This window comes from Mus caroli, chromosome 2 (genome assembly GCF_900094665.2).
Source record: "Mus caroli chromosome 2, CAROLI_EIJ_v1.1, whole genome shotgun sequence".
Lineage (NCBI taxonomy): Eukaryota > Metazoa > Chordata > Mammalia > Rodentia > Muridae > Mus > Mus caroli.
In genome coordinates this window covers 77,963,460-77,981,227 of record NC_034571.1, presented here as the reverse complement: position 1 = coordinate 77,981,227, position 17,768 = coordinate 77,963,460, and the positions used below count along the sequence as shown (strand labels likewise).

General features: G+C 40.3%; 1 pseudogene; it reads right to left on the bottom strand.

The window, feature by feature from the left end:
* Window positions 1-14,133: 14,133 nt before the first annotated feature.
* LOC110306263 overlaps window positions 14,134-17,768 on the bottom strand; it is a 129,577-nt pseudogene continuing 125,942 nt past the window's right edge.

Below are 17,768 nucleotides of genomic sequence, written 5' to 3'. Positions count from 1 at the left end.
AGGGCATTATAAAGGAAATAGTTAAGTTAAAATGAGACTTTCAGCGTAGACCTAATCCAATCTGAATGGAGTCCTTATAAAAAAAAAAAAAGGAAAAATTGAGTTTAAAATTTTTTTGAGACAGGGTCTCCTTAAGTTGTTTACATTGGCCTTAAACTTCTAGCCTGGACTGGCTTTGAATTTGCCATCCTCCCATTGAGCCTCCCAAATAGCTGGAATTGCAGATTTGTGTTACGAGCCCTGGTATAAGAGAGAATCTATATTGTGCACAGAAGCAAGAAAGACCACATGAAGACATAGCGGGAAGGTCTGTGTCAAGGAGAGGCTTAGAAGAAAGCAAACACAGGGACAGGATAAACACAGGGACAGGATGGAGTCTAGCAAGCCAAAGCTTTGAGTTCAATTTCCAGCATCATACAAACCCGGCATGGTAGCACAAGCCTGTAATCTCAGCACCTGGGAAGTAGAGACAGAAGAACCAGAAGTTTACGGTCATCTTTGGCCACAGTGAGCTCAAGGCCAGCCTGGGTTGCATAGTACCTTACTCTGTGCATATAGCCGCCATGTGGTTTACGTACCAAATCTGTAGTGCTCTGTTGTGGAAACCCCAGCAAAGTAGTACTCTGGCAAGGGTTAGGACTAGAGTATAGATATTGCCACCGTGGTGAGCAGAAGCTATTTTATTCCAATTCTTTTGATAAAAATAAGGCTAACTTAACTGACCATGTAAATTGCTGACTCATCTCCTGAGTTGGGATGGTACCTTCTAGAAGTGTTTTTAATTTAAATATTTAATGCTTCAAGTCCTTTGACATTCAGACAGTCTCCTTCAAGACATTTTCCCCTCCAAAATAAACTATGACAAAAGACTTGCCAGCAGAGCATGTAAAATCTCTTTTAACCTGTCAGTTTGAGTTTCTCTACTGTAACCCTTCACCACAACCTACACTGACATAACATTTTCTTAAGTGGATAACTTATCTGTTTCTGTTTGAGATACTTCTTGCTACCATTATAATAACTATTATGGCATTTGTCAAGAAATCGAGATGTACAGTTTCCAAATATTTTTTTGCTTCACTGAAGCCTAAACCACTTTTCATGAGCCCCATCAATCATGTCTGTTCCCTAGTAATAGCTTTCTGGTGCTTTCCCATGTCCTCTTGCATTCAGTGCTAGGAGTCTGCACTTTCCCTAGCACAGGAGAGAATGGTTTTTAGCTTCTGTCACTTCAATTGATATTCCTCATTTGAGGCCAACTTTTCCTATTTTCCACCTTCATATACCACTATGTCTCACGCTTTAGAGCTTTTTCAAGGTCTTACATATATGATTGTACAAAGAAAGAAAAGTAAAAAAAAAAGTCTCTATTCCATGTAGGTGCCATAACTAGAAGTGTTAGTGGACTGTTTTTTTTTTTTTTCTTCAACCTCCAAGTTTAGTCAAATCATAGGTATGCCCCTCCTCCCTCAGTTCTGGGTAGAATTGGAGGCCTTACATGTGGTGAACAAGTGTTTTCTTATGAGCCACATTGTTCTCCTCTTCAGTATAACTCAGATGCCTGCCTTCAATCTCACAATCTTATTTCAAGGCTGCATTTTCACTTGGACTATTTTGAGGGGGCCTTTACTTTCTTTATCTTGTTCCAATTTCTTCACCCAGTATTACTCTCAAAATAAGTCCTCTGTTACAACTTTGATAGTGTAACCCTATTACTTAAATGTTTTCTTTCTAACCATGTAGGAATGGTTTTATCACAGGTTTTTATTTTTCCCATAAACTTAAGGTTTTTATATTACATTCATGACCATTCTATAGTTACAGTAGTGACAATCTTACTCTAGCAGGCATTACTATTTTTTATTTTCTTCGTTTACATTTCAAATGCTATTCCCAAAGCCCCCTATACCCTCCCCCCTGCCCTGCTCCCCTATTTTTTTTTAAATACAGTTACTGTCTTAGAAGCTAAGTCTAAACTCTATAAGGATTTTTATCCTTTTCTGGAGTTTATGAATGGCCTAGGATTGGTGATTATATCTTGTTCTTATTTTTTCATAAAACCATGATGAATTACATAAATCAGGGATCAGTAAGCGTGAGTCAGAGGAGTTAACAAAGAATTCATATGGAAGATCATATGATGAAAGCAGCAACTTAGACTATGGTAAGTAAGACCTTGATGTCTTTACTGATGAATAATAGTACCTACTGCACCTTGTCTCTTAGAGCTCCATAAGTGTGTTTATAAACATGAATGGTGTGGTCAGATGTGGTAGAAAAGGACTCTCATCCCAGTCTTTGGGACACAGTGGCAGGGAGGTCTGTGAATTCAAGGCCACCCTGGTCTACATAGTGAGCTCCAGAAGAGCCAGGACTATATAGAGGTGCCCTATCTCAAAACACCACCACCTACAAAAATCCAATCAAAACCAAACCAAACCAAACCAAACCAAACCAAACCAAACCAAACCAAACCAAACCAAACCAAAGAAACAACAAAATGAATGATGCAGGGCCAGAGAGATGGTTCAGCTGTTAAAAGCCAGGCTTGCATACAAAACATCAAAGACGAATGGGGCTGAGAATTCCTTCCTCATTTGCTCTCTAGTAATATATTTAATTTTATATTTAGTTTTGTTATTGGAGATGAATTTAATAAAAGCCTCATTGCCAAGATGACATGAGCACCCAGTCCTGTCTGAAGAATTTCCCAATAATTATGGGGTGCAGAATTGTCACAACAAAATATTGCAATAAAGGGAGCTTTTCAGGATGAAGTCTCCATGCTGATGCACACATTTGTTGCCTCCTACTGTCCTGTTTTCCTGATATTATTATGGGATGTAAAGATGCAGCAGTGTTTGAGGGACTGTGGAAAAGGGGAATGGTCAGTATGTAACAGGTACTAATGTCACCAAATTATTTACTTGTAAGTTCTAGGTTTGAATGATACTTAACCCCCATAATGGCACTGGTTGTCTCACTGCACACAAGACTGAAAAGAAGATCGGACCAGTGGTCTTAATGGCACTTGTATTTTACTTGTTAAAATGTCGAACCTGAGGGGCTGGAGAGATGGCTCACTTGTTAAGAGCACTGACTGCTCTTTGCGAGGTCCTGAGTTCAGTTCCCAGCTACCACATGATGGCTCACAACTATCTGTAATATGATTTGATGCCCTCTTCTGGTGTGTCTGAAGATACACCACTGTACTCATATACATAAAGAAATCTTTTTAAAAAGTAGAAAATGTGGCCTGATAATGTATCCATATGCTGTGTGTGTGTGTGTGTGTGTGTGTGTGTGTGTGTATACATGCAGTGAGAGAAGGGCTTTGTGTCCCTCGGTTAGACCTACAGGTGGATGTGAACTGCCCTACATGGGTACTGGAACGACACTCTGGTCTTCTGAAAAAGCAATATGGGCTCCTAATCACTAAGCCATATATCTTCCCCTGTTTTTCATCTTCTTATGAGAAGGCTAAGATAGAAGAATTTAAATTGAAATAGTCTTAAAAGCATTCACACCACACAGGTGTCAGACAAATACCATCAGTATCTGAATAATATTGGGGGTACAGAAAGTAAAGTGACTTTTCATCTAGGGAAGTTAGCTCTTCCGAAAAGGGGCTATTCAAATTGGAAACAAAGAATTTTCTAAGCAGAGAAAGTTGGATCGTCAGGCAGAGGAAGTAACATGTGCAACATGTATGCAAAGTGCATGGCAACTTCAGGTAATGACAGTGGCTTGCTAACAAAGTGTTGAGACAGTGATTGGAGATGCAGCTAAAATGCATTAGGATAGATTTTTTTGTTGTTGTTTTGAGTCTTATATATGACCTTAAAGAGCTTGAGCTTTAAAATGAAGTTATTAGTGAGGCATTCAAGGCTTTTATAGAGATCTATGAGCTTAGATCCATATTTTAACCAAGATAAACCTGACAGAAGACAAATGAGACAGGTGAGAGAGTAGACAGAGAGATCAATTTTTACGTTGTTGCTGTAGAGTAGGAGATGAATGACAGCCAGTTCAGACAGTAATGACTGAGATAAGGAACTCAATTGAGTTATCTAGGACATATAAATAATCCGAATAAATCCATACCAAAGGATATGAGAGGCAAGAAGGACAGGTAGGAATTGAGAAGCAGTTTGTGTTTGGATAACAGGTTGAAGATTTAGGGTTAGAAGGGCAATGGAGACATGGGGAGAGGAAAATAAGAAATTAGTTTTGGACAGGCTGTGATGGCTTCCTGGTAGAGATGTATGACAGGCAGTTGAAAATTTAAATATGGGCTCACAGAGAGAGGCTAGGGGTAACAATAAATTTAGATCCATCCATTATATAGGTGTCAATAGAACTCCTGGGGTTATTGAGATCACTCACATAGGAGGGTAAATGGGGTGAAATGAGAAAGGCAAGACAGGACTTCCAAGTAACAGAAATATGCAGGGGATTGAACATGGAAGGATGTGGGAGCACAAAGGTCCTTGTGCCCACAGATCTTCAGGGAATCCAAGAAGGATAAACACTCAGGCTTGTCCTTTCAAAGGGAAGAACATATAATATGTTTTTCTAGATGGCTGGGAACTGGAAGTGATTAATAGCTTGATGATCTGCGTTATCTGTTGGACCAGGATCTATCAAGGTCCCCTAACCAGGACTGGAGACACCTAATACTCTAAATGACCCTTACATTATGTGTATAATCAGGGGCTCCCCCAAGTTACCCTAACCAGGACCAGAGGTGGCCAATAGCCCAAGTAACCTATAGGGTATCTGTATGACCAAGACCAGGCAACATCCTTCCTTAGGCCCTTAAGCTAGTTCAGGTAGCATATCTGTAGAACCCATCTTCTTAAAAGAAATGACATGTATTTGTTAAGTTTTGATATAATTTTTGCCTCCTTGTGCACCAGGGATTATGTTACACCAGAAAATTTTTTTCCAAATTATATTGTGTATAAATATGCTGGCAATAAACTGTCTGGCATCAGATTCTTTAGAACAATGGTTCTCAACTTCCCAGTTTCGGGAAATATTAAAAACGACTGGCAGGCTTTCTGCACTACCGCCTGCCACTCTGCCCTGTGGGGTTGGCCAGCCATGCACTGGCGGGTAATGTCTGACCTGTTTTTGTCTCATGGGGACACTGACTTAGAACTCCACAATCTCTCCACCCAGCTTGCTAAGTTCCCATTGGCGGGTCACTACCAGGACAACCCTGTGCTTCAAAGCCCCTATGGCCTTTGTGGTGCACATCAGGCAAACCCACACTTTGCAGCCATACCTTTCTCTCTGGAACCCAGTCGAATTTCTGTGAGAAGGAAAACACCACACAAACTTAGCTCAGAAAGAATGGTAACTCAGTCTCTGGGTGCAACAACTAAAACCTAATCTTGTAAGCTTTCTTAAATCTGATTCCTCTGGTGGTACCATGATAACAGGGTAACTCTAGCAGCTACATCCCGCCCTTATGCTATCTCCATTCCAAAAGCCCCTCACTCTCTCCTCTTTCTTCTTTTTAAGTTTGGCCTTACTCGCCCAGTGATTGGCTCCTTTCATCATTAGGGGATTGGCTCACAAGAAGTCACCTGAATATGATTCACTCCTTGTCCACAACTCCTCCCAGGAGAATGGAATTAGTATCAAAATACAAACAGCACCAGGCTCATCTATAACACTTTCCCAACGCTGTGACCCTTTATTATAGTTCCTTATGTTCTGGTAACCCACCCCAACCACAAAATTATTTTGTTGCTACTTTGTAACTGGAACTTTGCTACTGTTATGAATCATAATGTAAATATCTGACGTGTAGGATAACTTATATTTGACCCCCCCAAAGGGTCAGGTTGAGAACTGCTGCTCTAGAAGTTTGATCCAGTTATTAAGGCCTAGGTAAAATGTTAAGGCCTAGGTTATTGTTACCTGGCTAACCTGCCATCTTGTTGTTACTAATGTCATAAAGAAAACTTTCTCATATGCTGTTACTACTGATATTAGGATGTTCTGTGCTTTGGTGTTCTTAGAAACTAATCACAACAGAGGTCAGTTAGAACTGCTTTGTCTAGTTAGCCACAGTAAGCTTGGACCTGAACAACGGCCAGGTATCTCTTCCTGCACCTGTGTATAACCTTTTATGGTGTTTTCCATTATAAGCTGCCCCTGGGACGGACCCCAGCATAAGAGAGACATCTGTACCTATTTAAAATAAGACTTCCATTTTGAGTAGGGTTAAGTAAAGTTTAAGTTCCCAAGACCTCCTTGGGAACTGACATCCTCTTGGCAGGAAGAGTCATGTACGTACGTGGATAACTGACATCCCAGTTGGCAGTTAAGACATGAATCTTAGACAAGGCAAGTCCCCTGCCACGGTTGAATACCCCAACCAATGGGAGCAGGATAAGTGTGCAATAAAGACATGTTCTTAAGGAAATGCCCTATCCCTAAATCCTAGTTGGTAGAATAACTTAGCACAGATGTTTGTAGATCTCAGGCTTAGAAAACCCTTTAGGATCTTTACTCAAGGTTGCAGTTCAGCTCCTGAGTCTGTACTGCAACCCTGATGGATCAGCCTTGGGGCACATCTTGTCATTTGTGAGGTGACTCCTGGACTTCAACACAGCCTGTCAGGAGAAGTTAGGTTGAATGGGGTTTCATTCTCACCTCTTCAAGAATCATTTCCCAGCCTGCTGGGACACCTGCAGGGATCCCCTCAGAAAGGTGCATTATAATAAAACATGTCATTACATTCATTGATGCCTACAAACTCCCTTTCTCTTGAGTATGGGCTAGATTTATTGGTTTACATACAATAAATGAGTTTAAAACAGATGGACAGAAACAGAACCGACCAGAAGAGATTAAAGCCTAGGACATAAAATACTTCTTTCTCTCTCTCCCCTTATCTTCCTGCCTCACCTCTCCCTCTCCTCTTATGTTTTCTGTTCTTTCTTAGTGGATTATAAGGGGCAGAGTAGGGGCAGGGCAGACAACTTACGAATGCACTTCTTACTCAGTCTTTCTTGCCTCGATTTATCTTCACACCATCTATCTTTTGTGTCCTGTTCAACTACTTTCTAGTACTGGAAAAAAACAAAAACAAAAAAAAAAACCAAAACCAAAACCAAAACCAAAAAAACCCTCACGTCAGTTAGGGTGGTGAAATGGCTCATTGGTAAAGGTGCTTCGCTGAGCCTGATGATCTAAGTTCAAGCATGGGAACCTAAATGCTGGAAGGAGAGAACTGATTCCCACAAGCTGTCCTCTGATCCCGACACCCACACATATAACAAAAATAATATAAGGAAAATTTAAAGATGTATATTTATTATATTAAATATTTTGTGTTTTCTGGATAAAGGATTTTTTTCCTTTTTTAAAGGAGTATATTACCTAACTTTTATTAGAGGAAGAAAGTGTCCTTTTCTTCACTGAGGCCTCGTCAAAGAGAAGGAAGAAGCTGGTTGGTTTAGTAATGACTATCCAGTGTCAGTGTCATGTGAACGCGAGGCCTAACTATGTGAAATGCTTGATTTCTATTTGTTACTGAAAATTGGAGGCCTATTAGACCAGTTTCTTGTTGGACTTACTTAAAGCTGCATTCTACCTATAACAAGTTTACAAGTCAATTGGAAGGGGAGTTGTGGTGTATTTAATTCAAATGTCAACTGTGAGGCTCCAAAATGCACACTGTAAAGGATATTCTTCAATATATGTTTGTCTTGTCACACTCTGAGACAAGGTAGCACACACGGATCTGAAAAGCCTTCATGTCAAAGAAGATAAACTCAGAACACATTTTAGAGCATCAATCAAGTTATTTCTTATAGAAATGAAACAGAGCCATCAAATGCAATAAGACCAGGAAAGTTTTTCCTAACATTTATATGTGAATAGAATATATAATTCACGTGTCAATGTCATGTGTCAAAGCTGAAAACCAGCATACACTTTTGACAGCTAAATAGGAAAAAAATTAAATTGCTGTAATCTGAAAAGTGGTTTTCAGAGCATGTTGTGATAGCCTTGCTTGAACTGTTCCAACCATTCTCAGTTGCTTGAATGTTTCTCTTAATATGAGCTTATAAAATACTTGGTTTTGAAGATACACTTGTGAAGATATCTGTTGCTCAAGAAGAAACCTGCCATTTGCTTTCATTGTGCAGACTCATTTGTTAAACAGAAGAGGCAAGACCCACTTCTTGCTTCAGAGCCACGGTGTTTGAGTCATCCAGGAACACAGAGCTCACTGGTGGTTGGTCTTAATTTCATCCAGTATTTATGGAGTTTCTTCCTGGGAGTGTGCTTTTATTTGTACTAATGAAACTTTTAACTTTTATTTATTTATAGATAGATGTTTATGTAGTCTTGCTGGCCTTACATTGCCCGTGTTGCCAGAAATGACCTTGACCTGTGATCTCCTGCTTCTACTCCCCCAAGAATGTGTCCAATTTATTCAGTGCTGGGGATTGAACTCAAGGCTTAATGCATGCTAAGCAAGCATTTTTTAGAAACTAAGTTACATCTCCAACACCTCTTAATTATTTAATTATTATCGTGCAAATGTATTTTAATTAACTCTATTAGTTATTAATATGACCCACCAGCCCCCGCCAGTAATCGAGGCAGAGTCCTGTGGATTTATTTAATCAGCTTAGCACAATTACTGGAGGATTACCCCTAATCTATTTTTCTATCCACCAGACTGTCTACTCTTCAGCCTGTACTCCCTCAGTACTTGCTGTCTGAGTCTTGCTCAGGTTACTTCTGTTCTATCAGTCCATTCTCAGAGGGCATTTCACTTGGCCATGTGCTCCTGGTCCATCACATCGGATGGAGACCTGCTGTTCATTCCTTCTCCTTTCTCTTTCTCTCTCTTTCTCCTCTCTCCTTCTTCTCCCTTTCCCTTTGTGGTCTCTATCTGCAACTCCCAACCCAGTAACTGACAACCTGCCCACCTCTATTCTCCCCAGTTACTGGCTGTAGCCACTTTTACTTAACCAATAGCTTTAAATCAGAGAACAAAGTTTATATAGCATCACTTGGAGTACATGAGGATCTACTCATGTGGGGCAACCAGATCTTGGTGGCAAGTATTGCAGTTCCAGACCAACCCCCAACATTATAGTGTGTGTTGGTGTGTATTATATATGTGCATGCTTGTGTGTGTGTGTGTTTGTGCGTGTGTGTGTGTGTGTGTGTGTGTGTGTGTGTGTGTGTGTATGGGGGGGCATATGTATGCCACAGGAGGTAAAGGACAATGTTGTGGGTTTGGGGGATAAAATGCAGGGAAAGGCACTTGTACTGGTTGGTGACTTGCATTTGGTCCCTAGAACTCACTTATAGGTAGGAGAGAACTGACACACATACATGAGCACATATAATGATGTAATCAATAAGTGGTCTAATAAAATGAAGAGATGTGTCTTAAGAGATGAAGTGTAAAAAGTGAATAAGCACACAAAATCATGTCCAACATTCTTAGCCCCCAGGAAAATGAAAAACTACATTGAGATTCCTATTTATCCCAGTCAGAAAGGCTATCAGTAAGAGGACTCATAATGGGCTGGAGAGATGGCTCAGCCATTAAAGTCTAGGCTCATAACCAAAAATATAAGGCTAAGACAAAAGTACTAGGAAATATGGAAACCCTGCTGGTGGGAATGAAAATTATTTTGGTCAGCATGGGAATCAAAGTGAGGGTATCTTCACAAACAAAAAAGAGAACCACCTTATGGTCCAGCTATGCCACTCTGGCACACACCCAAAGGATTTGTGTGTAAAGATAGCTGTGCATTTAGGCTATGGTATCACTGTCTGCAGCAGGGATGCAGTCAGCCCAGTTATTCATCAACAGATGGATCGAAAAAGAGATTTGTCTTTAAAAAAAAAATCTTAAAGTGCTTCGAAAGGAGAAAACTCAGTAAAGTTAGTCATAGTGTTAACATTTCTTCTCTTCCTGTCTAATGGGGACACTTCATTTTCTTCTTGGACCAAATAAATTATATTTTCTCTGTACTTTCCATAGTTTCCTAAGGCTAAGGCATATTGATGTTTCTAATACTTCTGTAAGTAGTTGATGTATTGATGTTCCCTTCCTGTTGCTGCATTTACTACTCTAGAACACCATCTTGCTATTTCTTTCTTCTCTCTCTCTCTGTCTCTGTCTCTCTGTCTCTGTCTCTCTCTCTCTGTCTCTCTCTCTCTCTCTCTCTTTCTTTCTTTCTTTGGAGATAAGAGGTTACTGTGAAATTCAGAACGACCTTGAACTCATGCCTGTTGCCTCACTCAGTCTCCTGAGTGCTGGGATTACAGGTTGTGTCTCTATATCTAGCTTATAACTTACCTTCTTGTGAGAGACCAGACAAACACCATCTTGGGTTCAGGCTCCATCTTAGAGAACCTGACCTAAAGTTGAACTTGAGTTACCCAACAAGCTTGCACCTAACACTAGTTTCCAGGTTCCATAATTGCCTCCCAATTAGATGTGTGCTAGGCTAGAAACCCCCTTGCTTGTTTGCTTGCCCCTAAAAATGCTTACTTGAAACTGGGCTTGGAGTTTTCACCCTCCCATCCTGCTGCATCAGTGTCGGCAGTGAGGCCAACCTTGAGTTTGAATGAAAATGACTCTAGTATGATTGCATTGGAACTGGTTTCTTGGTGGTCCTTTGGGGTTCTCAATCCTGAACGGGCACAACACTTGTTATATGATTTTTGAACAACCTTCAGCTGTTTTTCCTCTGCTAGCCTGTTTTACACAGACTTGAACTTTGATCCCTATTTGTTATGATAATGTTTTTTTAAGGTCAGGATTTGTACATCAAGAAGTCGTTGTTCAGTGATCAGTTGGTCGTTATCTGCCAGGGATGAGAATTAGAATACAGCAGCAACTCCTTATATTTCCCAGCATCCACAAGTTCTAGCAACAGTTCTCAAAAAGACACATACAACATTGGAAGGTCTTCTGGAACTTTCCAAGGGGTTGAGATGAAAATCTTTTTCATAACAAATTGCTACATCTACCCCTTGGTTGCGGGTTTCCCATCCTCCAGCACAGTTAGAGATTCCTGTCTGCTATTTATATTTGTTTATTTTTTTTTTTTAGAATTATTTATTTTATGTATATGAGTATACTATAGCTGTCCTCAGACACACCAGAAGAGGGCATCGGATTCCATCATAGATGGATGTGAGCTACCATGTGGTTGCTGGGAATTGAACTCATGTCTGCTGTTTATAAACTATCTAGTTAATGACATTTGTTATAGACCCTCAAATGGATTAGGTATCACTATTAACACTGATAGAAATATTTTCATTTAGAGAACAGTGGACATTGGTAGAACAGTAGACATTATAATTTATTATTTTATATTAAGTATATAATTATGGGTTTTATTGACAATTTTATATATATACATATATATTGTATATATGTGTGTGTGTGTGTGTGTGTATAAAATGAATTCTGATCACTCTTCTCCATTACTCTCTTTTGTGCCTCTCTCAATCATACTGACTCCCTTCCAACTAAGCCTACTGTTATGACTTTGATGTATGTCTGTTTGTTTTTTTGAAACAGAGGTTCTCTGTGTAGCCCTGGTTGTCCTGAAACTCACTTCGTAGACCAGGCTGGCCTCTCATATGTTGGGATTAAAGGCGTGGGCCACCACTCCCAGCTTCATGTCTACTTCTAATGATCCAATGAGTTTAATTAGGATTGTTTACAGGAATATGAGTGAGGGATTATTTACCAGACAGAGCATGAACAATTTACCAGTTGGCACATCACTGAAAAAAAAAAAAAAAAAACTATGCTCCAGTGGATGGCCCTGTAAGCAGTTTATATGAATACATTGGAAGCACGATAAGGCCTCAGTGGACTCTAAAAAGAGTGCATGAAGTTGGGGAAAAACAGTCCTGGGGCTTAGGGAATGAGTCAGAGAGAAAAGAAATGGAGGCTGGAACGGGGTATAGTGGCACACGTCTTTGATCTCAGCACTAGGGAGGCAGCAGGCAGATTTCTGTGAGTTTGAGGCCTGGTCTACAGAGTGAGTTCCAGGACAGCCAGGACTACACAGAGAAATTCTGTCTCAAAAAACCAAAAACCAAACCAACCAACCAACCAAACAAAACAAAACAAAACAAAAAAAAACAAAAAAGGAGAAAAAATAGAAAAAATTAAGTACCACCAACAAAGAAAAAAAAAAAACTAAGCTAAGAATTGAATTGATAAAATAATTTTGAGGCAGAATTCCTTCTGTAGAACACATATTTTTTTGTTTCTTTATTCTCTTTTATTTCTAATATTGCTTATCTGCTTTGCTGTCATAGAAAAAATATAAGGGTGACAAAATTTCACAAGGGATCAATAGGACACCTTTCTAGTAAGTTTTGAAAATTAATCTTCATTATAAGCAGATTGATATCTTCCCACTTTTTAATTCTCTGATTTTATAGAAATCTGCGGTTACTTTTCATGTGCAATGTATCTTATTTACTCCCATTTCTTTGAAAAATATGTTTAAAAACACTAACAAATTTTAACATTAACAATTTTTTCATGTTTGAAAAAAATATACCAATCTAGAAGAATAATTCTTAGGTAAAGGCAGTCTTGTTATACTGTGGAGTCAAATTGGAACTAGAAAATTGGCATTACAAAGGCACATAAGTAGGGCACTTATGATGGCTTTCTTTCTATAGCACTCCCAAGGTTCTTTTGTTCTTCATAATAAGGCAAAATCACAAGTTTAATCAATAGGAAAGAGCTCCTTCCAAGAGAAGAGTTAACCTCTGGGTGGATGCTTCTATTGATTTGGCTTTATGAATCTGAGGCAGGATTGCATCTAAGGACTGGGGTGCACTTTTGTTTAAAATGAACGCTTCTCAAGTTGTTGGCAAATACACTGGGATTGCCAATAAACTTGGCTGAGACAGACCCAGACAATAGCTCAGTTCACACAGAGGTAGACACTTGGATAAATATAGGAATTACAAGACGTTCACTTGAAGAGAAACCTTTCTAGACTATAATTATCAAAATAAATGTCACCAGTAATAAGAAGTGAAGCTAACCAAAACACCCCAAGGACATTCGTGACCTTCAGTGTAAAAAAAAAATAGCAGGACTTTTAAGATTTTGCTTCTTCATATATCTTTCTTTCCCTTCATCTCTCTTTTTCTTGTATAATCTACAAGACCACATTCATCTCTACAAAATCATAATTTTAGAAACTGCTTAAGTAACCCTTGAAACTGAAAAGCATACCCACGTTTCCCTTTCCTCCACTTTCCCACCTAGCACCTGAAGACAATATAGCCACTGTTCAACTCTCTCAGATCTCAACTCCTTGCAGAGGAGTGAGTGCTTCTGGTTGGTCATGGAACACCATTGTTTTAAACGCTTTGGTTAAGCACAGTGGAGTTGTAAGGAAACAGAGCTGGTGTGTTTCGCATAGTTTCATCTTAACTTTATTGCTTTCTAGAGATGAAGGATATGAAATTGAGTAAGGTGATGTGGAAGCAAGTTAGTACCTAGTTGTGAATTATCTAACAGACGCTTCTAGTGATAGCACCAGAAACGACCAGCAGGATCTTCAGATGACTGGAAATGCAATAGAATGTGAAAGTAAGACTTTATCTTTTATTATTTATTTGCATTACAATAGAGTGTAAAAGCAGGAAGTAGTTTGAACGTGTGTTGGATTAATAAAAAGAAACTTAAGAAAAGAGCTCTCAGGAACCAGACATAGAAAAACAAGGATGGGAAAAAAATATCTACTAGCTTAACTGCCATATCCTCAGGAGACACAACAAGAAGGAGCTGGTTTGGCGGCTAGAAATAGCTCAGGGCTTAAGGATACTTGCTGCTCTTCCAAGGACTGGGGTTCGATTCCCAACACCCACATGCCTGCCCTTTACAATCTGTAACCCCACCTCCAGGGGCTCCGACAGACATCCTTTTCTGGCTCATGTGCATACCAGGCAGGCTGCACTGTGTATCTGTACACAGACACACGTGAAGGCAAAGCGCTCATAGACACTGTCAGAGTTAATCTTCTGTTGCTGTAATAAAACACCACGACCAATATGATTTATTGAAAAACAAGTTTACTTGGGCTTCAGTTACAGATGGGTAAGGGTCTCTCCTGGTGAGAAGGCAAGGCAGTAAGAGGCAGGAATGGCTGCAGGAACAAGAAGCTGAGAGCTCACATATTGAACTGCGAGAAGCAGAGTGTGAACTGTGGGTGTTCGGGAACAGGAAGCCCAGAGCTCCCGTATTGAACTGCGTGAAGCAGAGTGTGAACTGCGGGTGGCAAGAGACTTTAAACTCTTAAAGCTCACCTGCAGAGACTACTTCCTCCAGCAATATAACACCTCCTAATCTTCAAACCTCACCACCAATGGGGGACCAAGTACTTAAACACGTGAGACCTTAGGAGATAGTCTCATACAAGCCACCAGGTACATAAATAAGGACATAAAAAGTGTGAGGGAACTGTCTTAGTTAGGGTCACTATTGCCGTGAGGAAACACCATGACCAAAGAAAGGAGGGAAGGATTTATTCAGTGTACAATTCCGCAGCGCTGTCCATCACTGAAGGAAGTCAGGACAGAAACTCAATCAGGGCAGAACCTGGAGGCAGGAGGTGATGCTGAGGCTCAGGAGGGGGTGCTGCTTACTGGCTTGCTCCCCATGGCTTGCTCAGCCTGCTTTCTTATATAGTCCTAGACCACCAGCCCAGGGATGGCACCGCCCACAATGGGCTGGGCCCGCCCCCACTGAGTGAGGAAATACCTTACAAGCAGATCTAATGGAGGCATTTTCTCAAGTGAGGGTCCTTCCTTTTCACATAATTCTAATTTGTGTGTCAAGCTGACCTAAGACCGGCCAGCACAGTGACTACCTGTGTTACAACTGCTCATGAATGTAAGCGTGTAAGAGAAATTTCGGAGTAACTCAAATCCAATTTCAAGGAGGAAGTCAAGCGAAAAATACAGGGCTGGCGTTTGGCGTTTGCTTATGTTCTCTCAATCCTGTGCACACCAGAGCTTTTTGAGCAGACAAATCCACAGCTTTTCTCACTGGATGGTGAAATTAATGGAGGCAATTCACAAAACTGACCTGCTTTCCATACTCTAGTAAGGATTTGTCACTTACGATTTATCCATGCGCTGAGGGTGTAGCTCAGTGACAGTGAGCACGCTTAGCAGACATAAGGTCTTGAGTTCAGTGCTAATCCCACCCCCCACCCCCCCACTCATTCTGTTCCGTTTGACATTTAGGGGGAAGCGACTTTAAGTCTGTTGAGGCTTTAAGAACTTTAGTCAGGATGAAGAAGAGGCTGCACCCTAGCTTTAAAATGTGAAGAGCAACGCTTGGCCCATTATAATTACAGCTCTATTGAGAGGTTTATACGTAGCTTTATATAATTGCCTTGTGCTTATTTGCTTCCACTGTGTATGTTTGAAAAGGTCCGTGTTAGAATAGAGTGACAGGAGAGTCATGCATTCACAGTGTTTTGTTTTTTTTTTTTAATTGAGGAATTTGACTTCCTAGGATGAATGTGTCTTAGATGAACAAAGAAAATCAAATTCCAATTAATGTTAGTAAGATTCTCATGCAAATAGTAAAGTAAAATAAATCAACGGAAAGGCATAGCATATTATGTGTCTACTCTGTAACAAATTATCCAAATGAGTATTACAGTTAGAAAGAGCACGTATTGCTCAGTGTATGGGGACCAGTCTCGTCTGGCTGGAGCTTGGCTGGATCTTACTCAGCTCTTACAGGAAAGAAATGACTGTGCAGGGCCGCAGCCCCACGTGAGGACGAGTCCTCTTTCAGGCTCACTGGGTCTGTTTGTTTGTGTTGCTGGGTGTAGTTTCTTAGAGTTGAAGGACAGAGGGTCCCAGAACCTTGGGACTGCCTGTTTCTCTTGGCCATGTGGCTTTCTCTGCCAGATGATAGTTTTTTTTTTTTTTTTTTTGATTTTTTTTGAGACAGGGTTTCTCTGTATAGCCCTGGCTATCCTGGAACTCAGTTTGTAGACCAGGCTGGCCTCGAACTCAGAAATCCGCCTGCCTCTGCCTCCCAAGTGCTGGGATTAAAGACGTGCGCCACCACGCCTTTAGGCCGATAGAAGAGTGTCTGTTGTTGCCTTGGGTGACCTTTAAAACTTATTTAGTCGCTGGGCGTGGTGGTGCACACCTTTAATCACAGCACTCTGGAGTCAGAGGCAGGCAGATATCTGAGTTCGAGGCCAGCCTGGTCTACAAAGTGAGTTCCAGGACTGCAGGGCTACAGAGAAACCCTGTCTCGAAAAACCAATAACAACAACAACAAAAAAAACCCCCAACTTATTTAGTCAAGTCCAGCTCCATCCAGCACGGTCTTCCTTTTAATGAACTCAAGCCAATTTTTTTAGATACCTAAATTGTGTCTATCAGTCTCTTCATTCTTTCCATCTAATATGACCTAAGTGAAACGAATGGTATTTATTCACAGTTGTTTGAACACATAGGGAAATCCTACAAAGGCAATGGTTCACTTAGAGTCATCTAAAAAATCTGGGGCCAGCAAAATGGCTCAGTGGGGAAGTAGTGGCAAGCCCAATCAATGCCTTGCAATTCAATGTCTGACACCTACATGTTGGAAGAAGAGAAATGACTACTGAAAGTTGTCCCCTGACTGCTACTTGTGTGCCCCTCCCCCACGAAATATAATAAAACTATGAATGTTTTCCCTGTGTTCAGAAATGAGCTGAGAAATTTTACATATATACTACTTAAGCCTTAGATGCTATTACAGTACCATACTATGGAAATGTAAACCCTGAATGTGAACCTTAGGGGAAACTTTAAACTTTTCTTTTGCTACAGAGGAAAAGTATATAGAAATGGAATGAATGTATCTTAACACTTATATCTTCAACGACAGCATCACAACACACAGTCAGCATGGAGCATGATCAGGGAGGTATTATGCGTTTTCATGCTAGTATTTTGAACAGTTTATCTCCACATAGGGCAGCTACAGCTCATGTGCTCTGGAAGCTGGAGGATGTCACTTGTGTTCTCAACAGGATCCACCAGGTGTCACAATGCCAGCCACACCACACAGTTCTTCTCTCCCAGTGACAAGAACTTTGATTCTTCCTCTTACCTGCTATTTTATAAACTTTCTGTGCATTTCAATACTACTTTTTTTGCTTGCACAATTAAGAAGTCAAGCAGTATAGATTTTACTACTTCAGGAAGTTCAGACCCTCACGTGCACATCACACTCATCAGTTTTATGTTCTCTACAAATTTAATTTGAGATGCTCTGCCTGCTGAGCGAGCAGATAATTTCTGCTCCCGTTCATCCTCAGGACTGAGTAATGCAATCGCAATTGCTTTAAAGTTGGATCATTTCAAATACTTAGGGAATGTCACAACCCCAGAAGCAATTAAATGGTGTTTTTGTTACTTTCCTAAAAGTTCTAATAGATCACTAAAAATAGAAATATAAAGTTCTTCAAAGTGAAAAAAATTTTCTTTTTCAAACGTACACTTTGCTGTAAGCGGCTAATTTCTGGCAGAGATGTGTACCGGTGTGACACAGCGCCCCCCAGTGGCGAGACTGTGGCGCTTGTTCTAAGCCACACCTACCAGTACTTTTGAGAAGCAGAATTCAGAATTTTCATTTGGTGTTTGCACAATGTTAGAGAAGTCCTTTTAGTGAGAGAAACTGCTTTTGTTTGTTTTTTTTTTTTTTT